Below are 23,089 nucleotides of genomic sequence, written 5' to 3' on the forward strand. Positions count from 1 at the left end.
CCTACTTTTGTGAAACTGGATTTTCTGCTGTGACTTCTTTGAAGACAAAATATAGATCACGGCTAAATATAGAAACAGAACTGAGAGTGACTATTTTTAATATTAAGCCTCACCTCAAAAAACTTTGCTCTGCAAGACAGGTCCAAGAAAGTCATTAAAAATTACTAATTTTCTTAAAAAATTTAGTATGTTTTGATTAAGTAAGGTGGGTAAGCCAAAGGTGGCCAGTGTTCCTAACGTAGCCCACCCCCCAAAGTAAAACTAAATTTATTTTGAACCATAAGATGTCCCTGCTGCATTGTAAATCTTGTATCTGAGGTGCACGAGGCTGAAATGTAAGATATTTCATTGAATGGCCTCTATTGTATGAAGTGATCTAAGTTTTTGCAGTTGTCGTTCTGATTTCCGGATGAGAAGATATTGTAATTTATATGTGTTTAAATTCTTAGAACTTTGAGTTAGGATATGTTTTCTGAAAGTTTATTTCGTTTTCTTTAGCCACATTACTTTAATTCAAATTAATCTATCAGATTAATAGTTTTAAGTCGCCAAGGTGGCCCGACACCGGTGCCACCTTGGAGACACGTGGACCACCTTCGAAAACAAAGGGAAATCTATAAAAGAGTTAATTACAAATCATTACGTAGCATATTATTTCTCAAAAAGGAATGATTGAATTGAATGCCAATTGATTTATTTCATTTTAAGCAAATGTGGAACTTTGGTATTTTTTGAATTTTTATAATATTTTGATGTTCTTTGCACTTTAGTAGAGTTTGCGATATTTTGTTTCAAGTTTTTTGTATTGTTTGCATTTTAAAGTTATTTTTCAGGTATTTTTTTATTTTTGTGGTGATGAAGAGTGTTTTTGTTGTCGATTCTGGTATTTTCTTGTAAATTTGAGTATTTTTATACTAGTTATGGGTTAGGTTAGTTAACTCTTGTATGGTTATTTAACTCGTGTTAGTTAATCCTTTGAAAAAATTAACTCAATTCTTGATTAAGTCTAATGAGTTAACTCAAAAGAATTGCTAGTGACTTCACACAATTATACACTCTAAAAGCAAATATCTTTTTTATAGTCGGGAAACTTGTTCCAACCAGCAAGCCTTTTTAAAAAGCGTTTGCCAGTCCAAATGCTTTTTCTGATGATAATTTGAGTAAGTGAAAAAGTGATTTCTATATATGGCTCACCTTTGGAACCTGAGGGAAATCTTAGGCGCAGAAGCTACAATTTTGAAATTGTACTATAAAATAAATGAAATTTTATTTTACAATTAAAAGTATATATGGTATATATTAGAGATAGATGTAAGATGTTACAGAAAAAAATTCAGTCGCACAGACTTAATCAGAAAATTAGGAAAAATCCTCAAAGCAAAGCCACCCTTGGCTCCCACCTTAAGTTTTGATTTAATAAGTTGTTTCACTTTAGTAAGTTATTAAATATGTCGAAATGTATTTTGCTTTCTATGTGTATGTGCGATTTACCTTCATCCAGTTAATCAATTTTTTTAAATAATATTTTCTCTTGAATATTCTCGCGCCACCCATCTAGCATGCTCGCGCCCCCCTAGGGGGGCGCGCCCCACTGGTTGAGAATCGCTGAGTTATTAAATTCTTATTAAAGTAAAGCATTGCTTGGTTAAGATTGATCAAGTATATTTTTCAGCATTGATTTAATAATTAAGGTATTTTGTGCACTCACACCTAAACAACAATACGTTATAACGTCCGTTTTCGCTACAACCACGAGGGGTCGTTCTATCGAGCGTCGACTGGGTTCGTACATTTTCATAACAACACTTGCTAATTAAATTCAAAGTTCAGGAAACTAGTATTCTCAGAAAAGTGACCATTTCCTGTCTAAAGAGTCCTAAAAGCAATTTTGTTTTTAAATTTCAAAAGCAAAAAGTAGTCAAGGCTGTCAATATTATGTAGTTCATATCAGTATTATCATTTACTTTCATTACCTTGCTTACTAAACTTCGAAAATAATTTTAAGATTTTAAAAGCAAATTACCCTTTCACTTACTCATTGTATAGTAAAAGCATCAGTAAATTAGTAAGTTTAAACCATATAAATGCTTGTTAGGTTATGCGTAAATATAAAGCGGTTATAAGCAAATACTGCACCTTCTGATATATTTTAAAGATTAGATTATTATGGGGACAGGTCATTTCCCGGATATAGCATAGTTCCCACCTAAATTGATATTTATCTGCACAAAATATTCTATAACAAGAAGCAGTCTCAGAATTGTTTTATGTCTTAAATATGCATGACAGTACGTAAAATAAATAAATAAACGAACCATACTGAATAACTTTTGATCTAGTGATTGTATCTTCACATTCTAGGACACAATCTTAATGATGGAGTGACATTAAACAGTGTTTGCTAATTAATAATTAATATATATATATATATATATATATATATATATATATATATATATATATATATATATATATATATATATATATATATATATATATATATATATATATATATATATATATAATGTTAATTGGTCGGTAAAGTATACATTTAATTTAATAAAATAATTTCAATTGCTATTTTATATTCAACACTCTTAATGTAATGATTATTATAAAGATGCACTTATATTTAACTGATTTTCTTTAAGACAGGTTTCGAAATTTAAGCAAAAAAAATTTTTTTTTTACTTAATGGCATATGTTTTCAATTATCTGACATCCTGAATAAAAAAGATAAAAGATAAATCTGTAAGCAAATTCTTCAAAGTATTTATTTTTTGTATCTGAAACTGTCTACAAAGATTTTTGCATTCAACTTCGTAATTATGTTGTTGTTGTGAAGCAAGTAAAATGATTAAGAACCTTGTTTACATTCAAATCACTTCCACATCTAATGTTACACTATAAGATTAACTAAGATTGAATAAAATTTTTATGGAAAGCAGCTTGTTTACGTGAATGTTTTTACTAAAGGCACCAAAGACACAAGTGCTTAAAGTCTAGATAATGCTAATTAAGTTTATCTAAGTTTATATTAAAACAAAAGAATCTACTATTCTGTTAAGCATTAAGGAAGTAATTGGATATGCTACTATAGTCGATAAATTTATGTAAATAGCTGGAAACTACAGAGATATAAAATATATTAGAACTTAATCTGATATTTTAAAGATGTACACCTAATCATATAAATTAACAAATAACGTTCAACCTAATGAGTAAAAATATTTCTCTAACTACAGGGTGCACAATAAGCTATCATGCAGTTTTTTTAGCACATGAAATAAAAATATTAGTGAAAATATTTCATTAAATAGAATTTTTTAAGAATTAGGAACTTAGTCAATAAACAAAAATGTTCGAAAGTAACAATGATGTTAAAAATATATCTAGTTCAAACAAAAGATTTTAAAAAAAATGATAGTTTTCACGCCCAACAAGCTGGAGATGTCAGCTTCGATGAGAAACTTTCGGTTCAGTAACGGCCCCATAACCCACAATATTATCGTTTATTTCCTGCACACTTTCAAAAATTATCGTATAGATATCCAAATTTAATTTACCTTTGATAAAAGTTTGGGGAGCTTTCTCAATGAGGGGATTATCACCAAGGACGAAATTATGGAAATTCCTTTACCTAATCTCATAAGTATAAACGAAGGCTAATGTTATTGCTGCAAGCAAGATACTCCATAAATGCATACTTCAAACACTCTTTCGCATACTGTATAAACCTTTCTCTGCTTTCCTGGGGATGTAATTAGGAAGCTTTTATCCCAAATTATGAATGACCCCTCAAGCTTTTTGTATCTCTAATTACTTTTCTTTTGTGTAAAGTGTACAAAAAAAACAGATTATTTTAAATAACTTTTGATTTAATAGTCAGATTTTTTCACGTGCTAGAATTCAAGCTTAATGACTCGCACGAGTAACCCAAAATTTGCTAATTATTTAGTGGAGACGATATTTTAAATTACAAAATTAGATAAACGCACTATTTCTGAATAAATAAATCTCTTTTTCAATGGATTTGGTTTAGCGATTTTCAAAATATGAATGAGTGTGGCAATCTGGAAAATATGGTCCTAATAATAGTGTTAAGAGAGCAATCCAAAATTTGGACCTATTAATGTTAATGATTTTATTTGTCGTTCTTCTCCATATATCGACAATTTTCAGAAAAAAATTACAATATTTGTTTGGTAAAAGATAATTTCATGCAACAAGTATTTTTTTTAGTTTTTTGTATTATTTTATTTAATAATTGATGAATTATTATCAATTTAAAAAATTTAAATTATAAAGTGTGCAAATTTTTACACCATTTAAAAGAAAGTAATTTCATATTGAATATTACAAAATTTGAAGAAAAAAAAACTAACGAATTGTTCCAGAGAAATTTAATTTTAAATACACGACTTCTTTAAAATTTGATTTCTAAGGATTGGCGCTATTGAAACAGAATTATGCACGTGATGATACTGAAAATGAACCAGTTTTAGAGTATTACAGAGTAAGTAATGATTATTTTATTATATTATAATAATTTCAGATATGGTATTGCTGCTTTCACTAGTTTTTTAACAATTAGCTTGCAAAAACAAGTTTCTTGAAGTAATTTTGTTCATAATATTTTGGTTTATAATCTTAATAAAGTCACAGTAATTTTAAATGCACTTTATTTTTCAATCCGTATGTGAACTTATTGATAAACCTGTGTAATCAATATATCACGTGGTAAAAACTTTCTCACAAGTTGTTTTTTAAATAAATTAAAAGTATTTATTACTCAGCAATTTTAAGAAATGATATGATTAGTTTAAATCTCGTGAGTTAAAATCTCGCTGTTGCACAAGGATTGCTTAGGATTGGGTAAGTGATAATGGGTAAGTGATCTTGTCATAATTTGTTTACAGCTTGATATTTTGATGAAAGTAAAACAGTATTTCAAACTTTAGGGCTCACTCTTGATTTATATTAAATCGCATTTTTCTCTATTAAATGTTTTACAGTGAAACCTGCCAAGTTGATCACCCTTGTATGTTGGAAAACTGCATAAGTTGACCTCAATTATCAAGAACGGAATTTTTCCTACATAATATAAAGAAGCAAAACCTTTATAACTTGACCACCTGTCTATCTTGTGTGTTGGCCACTGAAAGAAGTCAATTTTGTCTAGGAGTATTGTGAAATTCTATTCTAAAACCCTCATAAGTTAATAAAAAAAATAATTTTCTGTCATTTTGCAATGTATGTTAAAATTTCACTTGCTTGGTGAAATAGCGAAAAAGGCTAATCTAAACCCTTTTGTGAGTTGACCATCCGGGGAAACTGTAGGGGGTCAGCTTTTGAACATTTCTTTCATTCATTCATTGAAAACAGGTGTGTTAGTTGAAAAGTTATTCTTCCAGTTGCAATAGTGAGCAAATAGGTTAGTAAGTGTAGTAATAACAGAACAAATTTGTGTTAAAATAATTTTGTTTTGTTAAAGTTTTCAAATTACATGTTTTCATGTTCTGATACTTTAAGAAATTATTTTTATTAAACACTTCACATGCATATCTAACGAATTAATTTTTTTAAAAAAGTTAGTTAAGTATTAGAATTATGTATATGTAACAAATTGAAGTTCATTCAAGTTTAAACACATTTCTTAAGGTATTCATTTGGCTATTTGCTAAACAAAATTTTTAAGTCAAGTAAAATAAAATTTTAAATATATAGCAACATGATACAGGAAACGAAAAAGTAAACGATGACCCACCCCCTCTATAAGTTGACCACTTGTCTAAGTTGACCACCAAAACAATGCACCACAAGTGGTGAACTTTCACAAGTTCTATTTATTACCAATTGAGTTGAAACAGAATTTGACGTTCAAATTTTCTCCCGTGTTGTATAGTCCTTTTAAAATGACAGAAATTCCAGTTTATACTATTGAGCATAGACTTAATATCTCAAATGCAAATTCTTGCGCGAACAAAACCTCGAGTTGGCCATATGTGGACAAAATCTTTGTGAATACTCACGGGGATAAAAATTCACATAGATATAAACTCACTTGGATCTAAACTTAAGTGGATAAAAACTCATGCGGATGAAAACTTACGTGAGAATAGTTCTGTAATGACATAGTTGGGTCCTACTGTCATGGGTAAACAAAAAAATGTTATAATAATGAGTATTTTTTTCTTCCTTTTAATTGTATTATGGGGTTCAAAGGATCATGTTTAGACTTGCTGATCAGAAGGATTTTTCCTGTGACTTTCCATCTCTTTCAACTTTTCAATTTCAATAGCTTAAAGTTCAGCTAGTAGGGACAAATATAAACTAATATTTATTTTTTTGAATTAAATATCGTCACATATTTTTAAATAAGTTTGCAATTATGAGAAGTTAAAAAAAAACATTTTTTTCACTCTGTATACGTAAGCAAAAAATTAAAATTCAGAAACTTCCTAGTATACAATTTTAAAAATTGTGTTCTGTATAAAAAAAGCAGGAAATATAGGAATATTATAATATGAGCATTAAATTGAAAATATTAATGTCCTATATTTATATGGCTATATTTATCCAGAAACTCGTATATTTCCAACCCACAACACGATAAATTACTCGCAATTATATTGCGAAGAATTTGTTCGCCTTTCAATGTGTCTCAAGGAAACAGAAGGAAATTTTACTTATCTTATGAACTTTTTAACTTACATAATATCTATTATAAGCATTCAAAATTTATACTTAATCATTTAAACCATTAGTTATTATATATTCCTTTTATATTTTCACAAACATTAAAATTTTTACTTTCCAAGCATCGTAAAGTGAAAAAAATCGTTTTTTTTATTCAATAGTTAAAAAGCTTAATATAGTCAATATAATAATTATGAACCTCACATATAACTATAGAACATATTTTCTCTGCGATATTTTTTTTTTATTTGTATACAATACAAAAATCCGACAAGTACTATTAAAGAGTTTTTATTTAAAAAAAAATAGTTTTGACTTAAATTTGTTTTTGCACTGTAATAACATAAGAACATAAAAATGCAAACTTCTAAATATTTCTAAATTCCAAAATGCTTGTATGCCTGATGTGTTTATAAATGTCTGCATGGCGTATGTTATATATAGTACACATTCCCTCTACTTTCAGATTCAGAAATAAGCGTGAATCAAATTCGAAAGCAGTAATGCCCTACCATTTGTGCTGTTTGATTTACTCTACATTTATCGAATCGCAACCACTAAGACAAGTCTATATATTACCCGCAATAAAATTGTGACGAATTATGCTGTCAGAGGGTAATCTTGGAAAAGGATTTCAAACTGAGCACTATATTGATAAGTAGCTTCAATTTGAAAACGCTCCCTTGTTTCACACGCCGCATTTACCCTGTTCGAATCGTAAATGCCAAGACTACTTGCACACTAAATCATAGCAGTTACGGAAGAACTTCCGTTCCGAGTTTTAACTTCTTCCAGTTTTCTTCTGCATGTTCATACATGCTTCTACTTTTTTGTTCTACTTTGTTGGAAGGGCGACACCGACCCTCGGGAGCTATTCCAGGATTGGAAGGTGAAATAACCCTCTACGTGTTTTATAGTTTTCCTTATAAGAACGTATTTCATCCTTTTGTTACTCAAATAATGTCATAAAAGCCATTCTTGAAGCGATAAAGCATCGTTTATTTTTATTCTATTTGCTGTGCTGCATAGAAGAAAGTAGCCTCCGGCTAGCTCCAGCTTCGGTGTGTTATGATGTCCCAAGGCAGTTCTTTCTTTACCTTTGAGTTCGGGTATCTCAGAAAAGGTTTTTGTTCGCTCAAATTGTAAGAGGGGTGATAGTATTTTTTAGAGTAATATTAAAATATTTTTAAAGGTAATTCTCTTAATATATGCATAGATAATATTTTTCTTACAAAGGTCCTTTGGTATTAATTTTTCATGAATTGCAAAGCGTTTTAAAAGTAAACTTACTAAAATGAAATGCTAATTGCGATAATAGTTATTTTGTTCAAAAGTAATCTGGAATTTATTTATTTATTTTTTGAATGAAAAATTACAAAATGATGCTTAAAATAAGATGCAAAGTCCATCTATTCACGTCCCGCAGCTGATTGATAGCAAGGACGTGGAACACCGAAGTCAAGCATCACCGGCTGTGGTCAGCAAGCGGGAGGGTGACCACTTTGATCAGCCTACGTAGAGACCGAGGGTGCCCGGTATCCGTCCTCGTTAAACTGTTCTACCGTAAAGTGCTCGACTGAGAGGCGGGCTACCAAAGCAAGGTAGCAAAATAGTAAAATATTTATAGTATATAGTAAAAAAGCTTAGTCTGTCTCCTCGCAAAAATTGGTGACAACAACCTTACACCGAAGTAGAGTAGTAAAACGCATGTTATAACTCTTGGATCTAGTGTTTCACTACACTAACGTCTTTCAACACTACTTGGTATAAAGTATCCGCCACCATTTTTCGCATTCACTAACATAAAAATTCATATTTATAAGATATAAGACACACATCAGAGCCAATAAAGCTATTTCTGCAATAAAATATAAAGTAAAATTCACTAATTTAGAATTTATATTTAAGCACGAATTCGAAGTCAAATTTGTTACGACAAATTAGAACTAGGCTTAATTGAACGAAAGCGGAGAGAGATTATGCTACATAAAATCCATTAATGCAGTTCTCAAAGATTTAAAAATCACGATATAATTTTCCTTTATTACACAACTAAAAACATACTTATATACATTAAGCAGCGAAGTTTTGCTTTAGTTGATGAATTATCTAAGTTGAAATTTTTAACAAACTCTTGCCACCTTATTCCTGATTGTAAACAAATTACTCGAAATATTCCACTTGGCGTTTCTCGATATTTAACCTTGGTGTTTGCGTAAATTTCTCATATGATGTAAGAATTTATGACTAAGGGAAGAAATTTCTCATATGATGTAAAAACTTGAAAGTTAAGTGAGAGATTTATCAATTTTAATTGTTTATATTTAAATTACACGCTTAAAATGGTTTATGAGGAGCTGGATTTGGCGTTAACCTGGGATAAAGTACTCCTTTACACAATTTAGTGGGTGGTACAAAGATATAACACCAAAGTTGGAAAGATATTACACCACAGTTTTTACAATGTCTACTGTAAAACAGTTTGGTGTATAGTTGCCACAATTTTTGGTTATGAAAAAAACAAACGTTTGTATTGTGTAAGTAGTTACATTATTTATTTAATTTTTGTTACTGTTGCAGTTTTATTCATTTTAAATAAATGAATTAATTTTTTATTTGTTTATTTACTGATAAATTTTTCAAATTAATTATTAAAATTTCAATAAAAATTATTTTAAATTAATTTTTTATTTGTTTATTTACTGATAACATATGCTTTTATACACAATAAAATCAATTTATGGCTTCATAACAAAAACCTTTCCTTTGAAAATAACAAGAACAATTTCAGTAATCTGTTCACATTAATTTTTTCAATCAACTGTTATATTTTGTAAATTTTTTTTTGCACTATTATTAAAGTTCTGTATTTAAATATGCATTTAGTTTACCTCAATGACAAAAATAGTTTCAAATATACACCAAATTGCTTACAGCTGATGTTTCGAAGCATGTTGCTGAGGAGAGTAAACAACCAGCATCAGTAAATTTGTGAAAACTAAATAAATTTGATTAAAACTATATTTAAAATTCCCCCTTACACAACCCTCTTACTTTCATCGTTGAGGAGGAAAGGCCTTCTTCCCCCGCTATCCTAGATTTTAGGTAAAATTTTTGATTAGCGTTCAAGGGATTTTTTTCTGCTGAACAAACTTTTAATCATAGAATATCATCTGACAGCAACAAACTTTTTAGAAACAAAAAAGCGAAAAAAAAACTTAAATATAAGGGTATCGCTTTGTTATATTAGAATAAATATCGCTTGAAAGTTTTTAGTATTTTCATTTTTTATATTTTTTACTAAGCAGTAATTAAACGATAAACGTCTGTCAGCTTTTACATTTCTTTTTAAAATTCAATTTTGTTAAAATTTAAATAAATAAAAATCAATTTGCAGCAGTTAAAAATATGGAATATATATATATATATATATATATATATATATATATATATATATATATATATATGTAGCATAATAAATAAATACGAAAAAACACAAAGAAAATAAAGAAGAACAATAATAAGTTTTATTTATTGCGCTTAAGCTGCAAGTAAATAGAACACATGAAATAAGTTCAAATAGTAGAGAAAACGCGGGGAAAATTACAGAACAATAAAAAAAAGGAAAATGAAAAGAAAAATAATAATAAAAAATAACAAGAAAAAAAAAGTTCCGATAGAAAATGGAAAAAAATTTTAAAAAATCTGGAAAATAAAATATATAATCTTTTTGCGGATATAATCGTGTGAGCTGAGGAAACGATTATATCTTTTATTTTCCGGATTTTTGTAAACTTTTTTCCATATTTTTTTCGGAAATTTTTTTTTCGGTCTCTTGTTATTTTGTATTATTATTTTTCTCCCCCCCCCCTCTTATTTTCATTTTTCTGCAATTTTTCCCATGTTTTCTCCTCTTTTTGAACTCTTGAATATATACAGTCAGTCACAAAAGTCTACATACACCCGCTAATATTCGCAGATCTAGCACTTTACTCATATTTTTAAATATACAACTTTATTTTCGTTAACATTTTGGATAAAAACTCATATCTAACAAAAAAATTATGAACAAATTCGTTAAAATATTAAAAAAATTAACAACACATCAAATTATATAGTCACAAAAGTCTACATACAGAGACAGAACAATACAAACCTTCAGAATTAAATGCCAAAAAATGTAACATTAATACTTTGTAGGACCTCCCTTTGAAGTAACAACTGCCTGAATTCGGTTTGGCATCGACATAACCAGATTTTTTGTCGTCTCAGGTGTAATTTGAGACCATGCAAGCTCTATTGTCTTCTTTAGGGTTTCCTTGCTTGTTACCGATTGCTCCCGAACTCTCCTATCCACTTCCTCCCAAAGGTGCTCGATGGAATTAAGGTCTGGGGACTGTGGTGGCGAATGGAGCTGTTTAGGCGTTTTATAGAGTAGCCATTCCTTAACAATCTTAGCTGTATGTTTTGGGTCGTTGTCTTGCTGGGAGACAAAGTTGTTCCCAAGTCCCAATTTTCGAACAGATGGAAGTAGATTGTCTTGCAAAATCTTCAGGTATTCAAATCGATTCATTATGCCATCGATAAACACTAAATTGCCAACTCCAGCGGCCGCCATTGCTCCCCAAACCATAACACTGCCTCCACCGTGTTTCACAGTTGGAGTCAAATTCTCGGGATTCATTTCTGTGTTTTTTTTCCTCCAGATTTTTCCGCGGCCATCACTCCCGAACACATTGAACTTACTCTCGTCTGTAAAAACAACTGTTTTCCAAAAATTAAAATCTTGGTCAATATGTGCAGAAGCAAAATCAAGTCTCTTTAGTTTGTTAGTAGATGAAATGAACGGCTTTCGTCTAGAAACTCTAACATTGTAGCCGGCTGATCGAAGAATTTTATGAACAGTTTCTGGATGCACTTTCCTTCCACTAGCTGTTGCAATTTGATTCGCTAATTTTGGAGCACTAATTTTCGGATTTTTCTTCACTTTTCTTACTATGGTTCTTGCATCACGATCATTAAGCTTCCTTACACGACCACATCGATATTTGTTAAGCACATTTCCACGCATAACATAATTTCTGTAGATTGTTTGAACAGTTGACCGACATTTTTTTTGCAATTTCTGCATAAGATTTCTTTTCACATTTCATTCTTACTATCATATTTCGAAGTTCTAAAGATGTTTCCTTTCCATGACTCATTTTGTTGAAGTTACAATGACAAAAAATATCGGGAAATGAAGATTAGAATAGATAACGAAACATGTAACCTCAAACTAAGACAATCTTCCAAAATAACTTCGTATGCAAATTCTTTTCCGTCCGCCAATCAGGTGTATGCAGACTTTTGCGACTTGATAATTACTATACAAATCACAAATATACAAATCACAAATCTAGAAATTATTATTTCTGAATATTTTTATTATGGAAAACAAATTTTTTGGAGAAAACTGAAGGAGTGATATGGTTTTTAAAATTGAAATTTAATTGCTTTTTGAGAAACCTTTATTTTGATCAGTGTATGTAGATTTTTGTGACTGACTGTATATATATGTGTGTAGGCAAAAGTTTTTTTAATGCTTGTAACCTTGGTAGTTAGCACGGGATTCCTGGAACCTGTAGGACATCCTTTCCAGGATTCCTGGAAAGGATATCATATTACCGGATTAATATTCTATCTACTTCAAGCTATTAGCTGAGTTTTCCAGTTTAATTGTTTTCTTAGTATTTATATGTGATTATCTTGTAACTAGTAATAAGTCGTAGCAATGTAAGTACTGTTATAAGTAGTAGTTCTAGTATTCTTGCTAATGTGTCCTCTTCTTTTTTGCGTTACGGCTTATGATATCAAATATTGCGAATTGTTCTGCTCAAGCACGACTTCCTATTTAAATTATGATTTTTTTTATAGAGGAACGAAATCTAATTCCTAGAATAGTAGAACATGGTTTTCATTAAAAATATTGGATTTATCAGGCTAAATTACTTTATGCTAAAATAACAAACAGTGCTTATTCGGAAGTTCTTATTGACAAAAAAACCGTGAATTCAGACGTTGAAATATTTTCTACTCTATTCGATACATTTATTTAGAAAGGAAAAAATTAATTGTGTTAACAAAATTTAAACAAGTAAGCAAAATAAAATGCTAGAAAATCTGCAAGAAAAATGTAAAAAAAAGGACGTTAATCAAAATAGAAGAAACATGAAAACAAACCAATAAGCTTCTAATATATTTTTCCGATATATATCTTTTGTATCTGATATATTTTTATAACACATTAGTCAGCATCGGTTGTACAAAATTGAAATGTCCAATTAGTAGATACAATGGCAGCTCTTCCCTTTACTAACAATTTTTGACATCAAAGACGAGAAGTTGCTCTTTCTCAGAAAATATAAACTCATCTTCAAATTATGATTTTTTTACTGAGAAACTTATTCTGATTCATGGAATGAAAGAACAAGGTTTTTATTTAAAACAAATACATATTACGATTTCAAGGCTAAATTGCTTTATGTTAAAATCAATAACAAACAGTGTTTATTCAGAAGTTCTTGTCGATAAGTTCCTGCCGTTAAATTATTTACTGCTCAATTTGATACATTTAATTCGAACGAAAAAGAAAAGTTGCATTGAACAAGATATGAGTTTGTAGATGAAATACAATGCTAGAAAATCTACAAGGAAAATATGGAGAAAAAAAATTATCAAAGTCGAAAAAAAAGGAAAACTATCCTATAAAATTCTAAATCAATATATTTTTTATAATGCATTATTCATTACATGGAGAAAATTTTTTAATTATCTCCTAGTATTTATAATGGCTTACTCAGAAAACATGGCTTCCAATTTAAATTATAATTTCACTTACGGAGAAGCACCATTCTGATTCATAGAGGAAAAGAACAAGTTTTTTTTTATCAAAGAAAAAAATGCATATTAGATTTTCCAGGCAGAACTAGTTTACGTTAAAACAATAAAAAACAGTGTTTATTCAGAAGTTTTCGCCGATAAGTTCGCATCTTTGAAAAACTTACAGCTCAGTTTGTTACATTTATTCGAACGAAACAAAAAACAATCGTGTTGAACAAAATAAAAGCTAGTAGGTGAAATAAAATGCTAAAAAATCTGCAAGAAAAACATGAAAAAAGCATGTTAATCAAAGTCGGAGAAACACGAAAACTAACCTATAAGCTTCTAATCCGATATATGTTTTTATAACGCATTATTCATCATAGGGTGTAAAAAATTGAAATTTCGCGCTATAAATTCATAAAGCTAACATATTTGCCGGCAGCAAAAAGCAAATAATAAAACATTTCTTCGAACTATTGCATTCTTTCCGTTTTCTAAAGCGGAAACATATAAATCCATTTCAGTTGCTAAGATGTGAAACCGGGAGGCAGTGAAGTCAGATAGATATTGCTGCTGCATTATGAAACAGTAAAAAAGAAAAAAAGAAAAAAAAGAAATTCTGTTTCCCGAATTCAGGCCATATATGTCCGATACGTCATTTCCTTTTGGAAAAGAACAGAACAATATAGTACTCAAAGGGAACAAAATATTTCTCCCTTAGACATAGGCGTTTCATTCCAAAAATACATAACTAAAAATGTATCTAACTTTCTTTCCCCTTGACATAAAATGAGACTTAAGATTCTTTTTTCTTATTTTAGTTTTTTCACTTAGACGCAGTCAATCATCTGTAAATATTGCACAGCAGGAAACGACTTGTTTTAGTTTGTCTTACGTCAGTGAAATATAAGCGGAATTGCTGTTTAAAAGCAATTTATTAGTTAGGACTATATTGTTCTGAAATATTGAAACTCTTTTTTTTATCTGCCTCTGCTGGATAAATTGGATAGCAACCTAGTATCCACGATTTTGTATATATATATATATATATATATATATATATATATATATATATATATATATATATATATATATATATATATACTGAACAGTCAAAATGCAGTGCATCTTTAATTTCAAATTCATTGTTTTAAACTAAGCAAACCAATCACGAGCAGTTTTTTTTTTCAGTTTTGGTAACTTCTCCATACACAGGTCAAATACCACGAGCAGCTTTTGAGTAATCAGAAACTTGGTTTAAGGCTAAAACTAGGTAATAATGATAATTATTACCTAGGTAGTAAATGACTAGGTAGTAAATGATAATTTTTCTCAACTAAACATTCCACGCTTATGATCTGAATATTAACACAAATTAGATCAATCGAAAGAAACATGGATTCCGGTTTAATAATCATATACGATCGTAACCATTTATATTAGGAACGTGTATATTTAAAACGAACAAAAAAAAACAACGGGAAGCCAACACTATGGCAACCACCCAGTTGCAACATCCATACTTGATGGAGATGTAATATATAGGTTCAAATTGTCAAATCTATCAAAATATATTTCTAAGTATCATTGTCAAAAATATATACATGCTAGTGGTCATAAATTTACATTTAAGACAATAAGGATATCAATATAATTTATTCGAATCGATAAAATTTAGCGAATCACTAATGAGGAAGGCGAAAATGGAATCACCCATAGCAGTTTGATTGTTTCTAATAGTAATTGTATTTATACCACTATGTTTTTCCATTGGCAATCAAACAGGATTTGGGATTTTCCTCGTCCTTTTTAATTTCTTAAAGGACAATTTTTTTATTTTGTTTTTAAATATAAACCTCCAGAATTGTCAAAATTAATTTTGCTTACTCTCGAGAACAAAAATTTTCTATGTGCAATTTTGCATTATTTAGTATACGCTGTGGTTAGAGTTGAAAACCACAGCCATCCATAGAGTTAAATAGTAATTCATCAGACTTTTAATACCCTTCTATCTATTCTTTATTAGTCAGAGTTTTGAATTTCACGTTTAATTATTAATTTGCGACTCTTAATTAATTTAATAATTTATAAATTTTGACTTCCTTTTTGACAGAGTTTTTAAAAATATTTAAATCAGTCATTGTAGTAAAGGAATAAATATCCTGTATAAATTCAAAATTTGGAACACTACGGTATTCAAAATTTTGTTTGAGATCTGACTGAACAAAACAGCTAAATGTCTCATATTGTATGCACTAATAAAACTAAATAATATCTGTGAAGTTAAAAAAAAATGAAGATTTCTGTTTTTAGTCGATCAAAGTAGCATTTGTAAATAATAGTCAATTAAAGCACAGATAACGCTAAATGTTTTATTTCTGGAACAAGCATCGTTTTTAGTGCTATAAGCTTACGTAGACATTTTATCTAATATTTGTTTCATCTCTATGGAAAAAATAATTTCTTAAAGATTTTAAAAGTGCTCAATGCCACTGAAGTTTCAGATCTTGTCCAGAAGTTGGTAAAAAATTGACATTTTGTCTTAAATTCTTTTATTTCTCAATTCATGATATGATTTCGCTGTCCTGAAAATTATAACCACACAGTGAAATGAATTCTGCTAAAATTGCTCCTAAATTTACTATTTAAAAATTAGTTCTAGTAGCAAAATGCATGGTATTTAAACGATATATTTGGATGTTTTTCTGTTCGCAATGGTAACAGTTCATCCGAATTTTCGGTTTTCAAAATAATAGTTCTTATTATCACATATGTAGTTAAAGTATAAGATTAAAACGCAAATGTAACCAAATAAATTGTTTGTATGTCATGCTGTAAGACCAAAGAATCTAAGACATTCTTTCACCAAACGGTAGTATTAAAGGTTATTTTCATTTATTACAGATGGGAAGTTACCAAATTTTACCTCATTTGCTACAGAACAGCATGGTAATAAAACTATATAATATTGTAAGATTTACAAAGGCATAATCACCCTAATTAAAAATTACAGTACTTTTTTACGTTCCTATTGAGCCAGAAAACGCGCTAAATTTTACTACATTCCAGTAATTATGATCATATTTTTCTTCTCGATGTATAAGAAGAAAAAGCTTTTTTTACGAAACACAATTTTACTATATTCTTTTAAATCATTTCAACCTGTTTAATTATTTGATCAAGTTTTAAGTCCGTTCTGTTTTATATTTTAAGTTAAATTGAAACTCTTGTATTGTATAAAATTTTGGAAACTGTACTTAAACAAAATCGATGCTCTTAGGCCATGAGCAATAAGAAATTCAATGCAGCGTGATTCCTACTTTATTTCTGCAAATAAATGCACCGTAAATAAAACATTCTAATTAATTATTCAGTAATAAGTTGACACATTCGCGGATTTAGTAGATTCGAATTCCAAAGCAGAGAAAACCATAATTTAATAAAAATAGCTTTAACGCATTTTAATATGTAAAAGCTGCAACTAATAAGATTTTCTTTGACCAACTCAGTTTTCACTTAATCTAATCTGACTGTTCAATTAAATTTAGGGAATAGAGGAGCGAAGCACGCAAATATTTGATGTTTCAAAATTTACGAGCTCAATGTTTTGTAATTTAATTACATTTAAAGTTATTATTTTCTTCAGAACCTGGAAGATAAGTTGAAATTTTTACAAAATTAATTTCAATGCTCTAATATATGATGTGCGCATTGTGTACATATCTATTTTATTCATTCCATCTATCACTTTACTAATAAATTACTTTATTGCAGATACTAAACTTATTACTCGTGATGTTCTACTTGGCGTATTTTGAATTTTTGATATTCAAAGCTTGACAACATTGGTGTTTACAGAATGCAAAGTAATTATCGTATGGTGTGAAGGTGTGAGATTATGGCGTTAAAATTGGGAGATTTTAGATATTTCAATTTTAATTGTTTAGATTTAAAGTAGACTTTTTTACGATTTCTTGAAAGCTTGATTATGAATGTTCGATATATTGTTAAATAGGAATAAAGTGGCACTTAGTGCAATTTTTTTTGATTGTTCAACCTTACATCAACATCACAGTTTCTGCAATGTAACTGTTAATCGTTCGTAAAACTTATTTTAGCGTATTTTAGTTTTAGTTCAGATGTCAGATATATGAATACACAGTATCACTTAAGAACATGTATCATTAAAATGTACGCAGTTATAATAAATAAGAGTGATTGATGCCACAATTGGCATTACATATTTATTTCCTGTCTTTTAAAATATCTTTAATTACTTAAGCTTATTTTTTATTAATCGAGTTATATTTGAAATTAATCATGGACTTAATCTTTTAAAACGATCATAAAATATTTTCTTACAGATAACAGATAACAGGTATAGTAACAGGTACTTATAGTAACAGGTACTTTTTATTTCATTACTAATGAAGACTTATTAATTCACTCTCGTGCCTAATCGAAAACAAAAATCTATTTATAACTTTGTAATTTTAAATTTCTAACCGAAAATATGTTTCAGTTGCATGGTTGTAATAATTCCCATAAATTTGTTGAAAAATAAATTTGTTGGCGACTCGTGATCGCCAAGGTATTTTTTATACCCAATATTGATGTGCGGGGTTGGCTTTGTTTTGGCTACGTTATATTTTAATAAATCGCCAACTTTGGATCAGCTATCCGTGCTTCTCCTGTGTCCGTTGGGAACAGGTTCACTTACTTTTTAATTTGACTTTTGAATAGGAGAGTCATGGGGGATTTGTCTCCCATGGCCTGTCCTTATTAATATTATTATGCAAAATTTATACAACTTAAAAGTCCTATGGATGAAAATATAATTTTGTATATCGAGCTCTACAAATACTACTAAATAAAAGTTTTATTAATTATGTTGCAGTTTTCATCTTCGACCGTCATTTTCATTATCCTTTTTTTCATCACTATCTTCAATTAGTCAACTTCTAACCACATCCGAATTTTCTTCTTAACAAGGGGCATGTTTATTATATCTTTGAAATAAGTGTTTTAATGAGCGGGTATCGAAAGAGAGTCACGTTGTGCCTTTTAACTTTAAAGCCACAGTGTACCTATTAAAGTTCGAGGTAAAAATGCATTACTTTCCCCCTGGAATAAGACATACTGTTTTTTTCTGTTAAATAGTGTAAGAAACAACTTTTAAAAGAAAAACAAATCAATACTTTATTAAAATTTACACACACCGTTATTCTAAATACTCAAAATCTATATCGTACGCAAGAACTGCTGTTGCCAAAACATGAAATACTAAATACTGCTGTTGCCAAAACATGGAATACTAAATACTGCTGTTGCCAAAACATGGAATACTAAATATGTAATAAGAATATAATTAATGTTCACGTTCACACTTTTACACTCGACCATCCTGACTTTTGGACGACCTCGTCCCTTCGAAACAACTTATCTCGGGTGCGTCAATGATGTCCTTCCCGATGAGAACATCCGGGCCTTCAAATGTATCATCAGTCACTACATAAAACAGAACTTCCTTCAGCTTTACCCTGTCTATAGTCACATTAAGTATGATAATTCCTAGTGACTTCCTTACACCTCCAATACCCCGAATTCGTGTAACTATATTTTTATGAATATTTTTATTAAGCGTTTGTGCAAAACTATATTTTAACATAGATATATCAGCAGCGGTATCCATAAGAGCACTTGTATTTACTTCTTCTATGATAATATTCTTCGTTGTACTATTACAGGAACTGGGTGAAAACGAAACTGCATTGACTAATGGGAAAGACGCTATCTTTGGACATTCCTTTGTACCATGTCCTTCTGTTTTGCAGGCAGTACAAAACTTTGGACGTTTTGGATTTACACAATCACGGGCAAAATGGCCGGTATCACAACAATTGTAGCAAACAGTTTGATTATTAGTTGTACTTCGACTTGGCTCTGTTTGTTCACCTTTGGCGACATTTTCTTCTTTCAAAAACTTATTGTTACTATATTTATTATTATACTGAATATGATTCTTAAAAACATCTTTGAGTTCAATAAATTCATCTACCTTTTCAGCTAATGTATAAGGTGAAATTATATGGGTCCACTGATCCAAGTAACGTTCTCGTATATCTGGTGGCACCCGAGCTTTCATTCGATCTGTGATGATCAGGTCTTTTAAACTCTCAAAACTACTTATTTTAAGTCCTGCAGTCCACCCATTAAAATACGTTTCAAGCTCGTGGTAATATTCTTTCCATGACTTTCCATCAGTATTCTCATGAGAATAAAAAAGTTGTCTAAATTTTTCAGGACTTAGTCTGTAGCACTTAAGCAAAAGAGATTTAACATAGTCATAATTTTCTGACTGTTCTTCTGGTTCTCTCATTATCATTTGGACAATTTCACTTGGTAACTGGTTAATTAAACATGCCATCCACAATGAACTTGGCATTTGTACTCTTTTCATTACTCTCTCGAAATGTACTAGATAAAGGCTGATATCCTCATTACTCGTAGAAAACTTTCTCAGTTGTGACTGCCAATCAACTTTTGGCGACGATGTTATTACTTCAGTTTCGACTACTTCTGAAGTTTTAGCAGCAATATCTAACTTCTTGAGTTCCAATTCATGCTCCCGATCGACTTTTTCTTTTTCCAATGCATGTTGGCGATCGGCTTTTTCTTTTTCCAATGCATGTTGGCGATCGGCTTTTTCTTTTTCCAATGCATGTTGGCGATCGGCTTTTTCTTTTTCCAATGCATATGCATGTTGGCGCTCGGCTTTTTCTTTCTCTTCTTGACGAAGGCTCTCGGCGTCTTCAACTAAATTTTCTACCATTCCTCGAACCATTTCTTCATCGTATTTCTCGCTATTCAATATTAACTTTCTCAAGTCAGGGATTTTCAAAGTAGTAGACGAAACATCTTCAGATAACTCATTAGCTACGTAACGTAACTGATCTTTGCGAAGTCGCGATAAAAATGCCATTTCAAACTCAAAACTCAAAATTAATTACAGTTGCCTGTTAATCCCACTTCTGATAATGTAAGAAACAACTTTTAAAAGAAAAACAAATCAATACTTTATTAAAATTTACACACACCGTTATTCTAAATACTCAAAATCTATATCGTACACAAGAACTGCTGTTGCCAAAACATGGAATACTAAATACTGCTGTTGCCAAAACATGGAATACTAAATATGTAATAAGAATATAATTAATGTTCACGTTCACACTTTTACAATAGGACTGCCGGAAAAAACCGGAATTTGCTCAGTCGGACAATAAATCTATATTCCACTATGCAAGGAATCAAATATTCTGGAAGGTTCCATATGCAGGGTCACAAATGTAAAAAATGGAGACACGAAGCCGGTAGCTTAGTGCAGAAATATGATAAAAGTTTTAGTTATGATTTTCATTTTTAAATCTAATAAACTTAATCAAGTATAAGTTCCAAATAAATTCATTGGTTTTCGAACGCCTTTATTTTTCTTAGTGCAATAGGGTCATATCGTTGATTTGTCGGTTTAAATAAATATTTCACTAAAAAACAAATCTAGTTTATTGTTTACTTTTATCTATACCCCCAGTTTTATACGATGAGTGGGGATTCAAATTTGTACATTCTGTCTTAAGTAATTGATAATCTACACAATGCACGTGTATTTTGCTACTCATATTTAGAACTGAAGGAAGACGTAATAATTGGAGACAATATTTTTAAAAGTTAGTGAGTAAAAATAAGGGCTAAATTAACAAGTTTGACGTTTATAAATTTGAAAGAGTAAGAACTCTTTCCAGAAGTGCGTAAAAGAGATGCATCGAAAACAACTTAGGTTTGTTTAAAAACCGAATTGAATTTTAATTCAAGTTGTATGAAAATAGTGTGCTGACGATTGCTTTGTTTTTTTATCCTAAAATAGGAGGCCAAGCATTTTCAATTAATTTTACTGCTCCCTTGCATTGATCATCGAAATGGAAGATCGTTTTGATTTTGCAATGAATATATTTCAGATTCACAATCAAATTTATTTTGAAAATTGTACTTAAGAACGTAATAAATATTTTTGCTTCACAAACTAATGACATTTCAAAATAATTTTTCAAGTTTAATAGGAAGGTCTTTTGTTCTTTATCTAATTTCAGTATTAATTGATACATTTACGCTATTTTTTCCAATGGCCGACAATTAATAATGTGAGATATTCCTTTAAATAAGTGAAATCAAGAATATTTTTAATGATCTAAAGACTTATGTTTTCAGCATTACATAACCGAAAATATAAGTAATAGATCGATATATCATGTATGTAGCCCATATGTTCTCCTTAAATTAGAACAGAAACCATGAAATTTGGAAATGAAATTGAAATTTTATTGTAAATTCTTCACTAAAAGAACATCCAGATCAAACATTTCTTGTAAAAACAAAAGCATCAAAATCTACCATTTCTTTGTAAAGGTCACATCATTTCATTATCTATAGGTTTGCACAGAGCGTATTTTTAGTTCAATATCGAAAGTAAAAATATTAAATGCAAGTAAAATTAAATATTACCCATTTTTAATTTGTAGGAAGAAAATAATAAAAAATGTAGGATGTAGGATTAAATAAATGTAGGATGAAAATATGCATGTCAACGTACAACCATTTTAAGGTACGTAGAAAAAAAACCTGTATTGAAATCAAAATTATATGGGGTCAAAAATTAGAAAACATATCGAACTATCAAATGAAAACTGAACATGAGTGACAAAGAATATTATTTTATTCAAAAGTAATGGCCAGACGCAAGGACCATACCTTCATTTCCCTCCAGGGGAGGTTGAACAGTGCTCAAAAAAGGGACCACCCAGAATAAATTTGATTTTATGATCGGATCTGTACGTTCTAGTAATCAATATTAATGGTTTGAAGTAATGACCTCAAATATGCCAATTAATTAGTGCAAGCGATAAAGTTAACAAATCGGATATATAAAAACATACCTTCTCTGAATAAGCATACCTTTTTTTTCGATTGATATGCATTTCTCACCGTCAAAACATCAGGGGTTGCTTCAATCTGGGAAATTTGATCCCAAAAGTTTAGTCAGGAGAATTATCCAAAGTTTGAACCAAACAAGAACAAGCAAAATTATTAAATTAGGGTTTAAATCAGATATTCTGATTACACAGAAGGTCCTGTTTATTATTAATCTATTCAGCTATTATTTTACTACTCTGATATTTACTTCATTCATCAATTCATAGGTCATTATTTGAATTACTTTACTTTATATTAGTACTTTTAATACTTTATTTAACTGAAGTTTTATGCTGAGTATTCGTACTTAAGTTAATGGATGTCCAAAATGTATGCATGCTAACACATTTCAATTCTTTTATCTTTTAAGAAAAATTATTTAAAATTATTTTTGCTAAATTTAAATAATAAAGAAAAAAAAAGACATAAAGATAAAAATTAATCCATTGTTTTTCTTAATTTTCTAAAGGATAATAAATCTAGTAATCTAATTAATATT

This window comes from Parasteatoda tepidariorum, chromosome 8 (assembly GCF_982258835.1).
Source record: "Parasteatoda tepidariorum strain Cologne lab strain chromosome 8, Ptep-v5.0, whole genome shotgun sequence".
Lineage (NCBI taxonomy): Eukaryota > Metazoa > Arthropoda > Arachnida > Araneae > Theridiidae > Parasteatoda > Parasteatoda tepidariorum.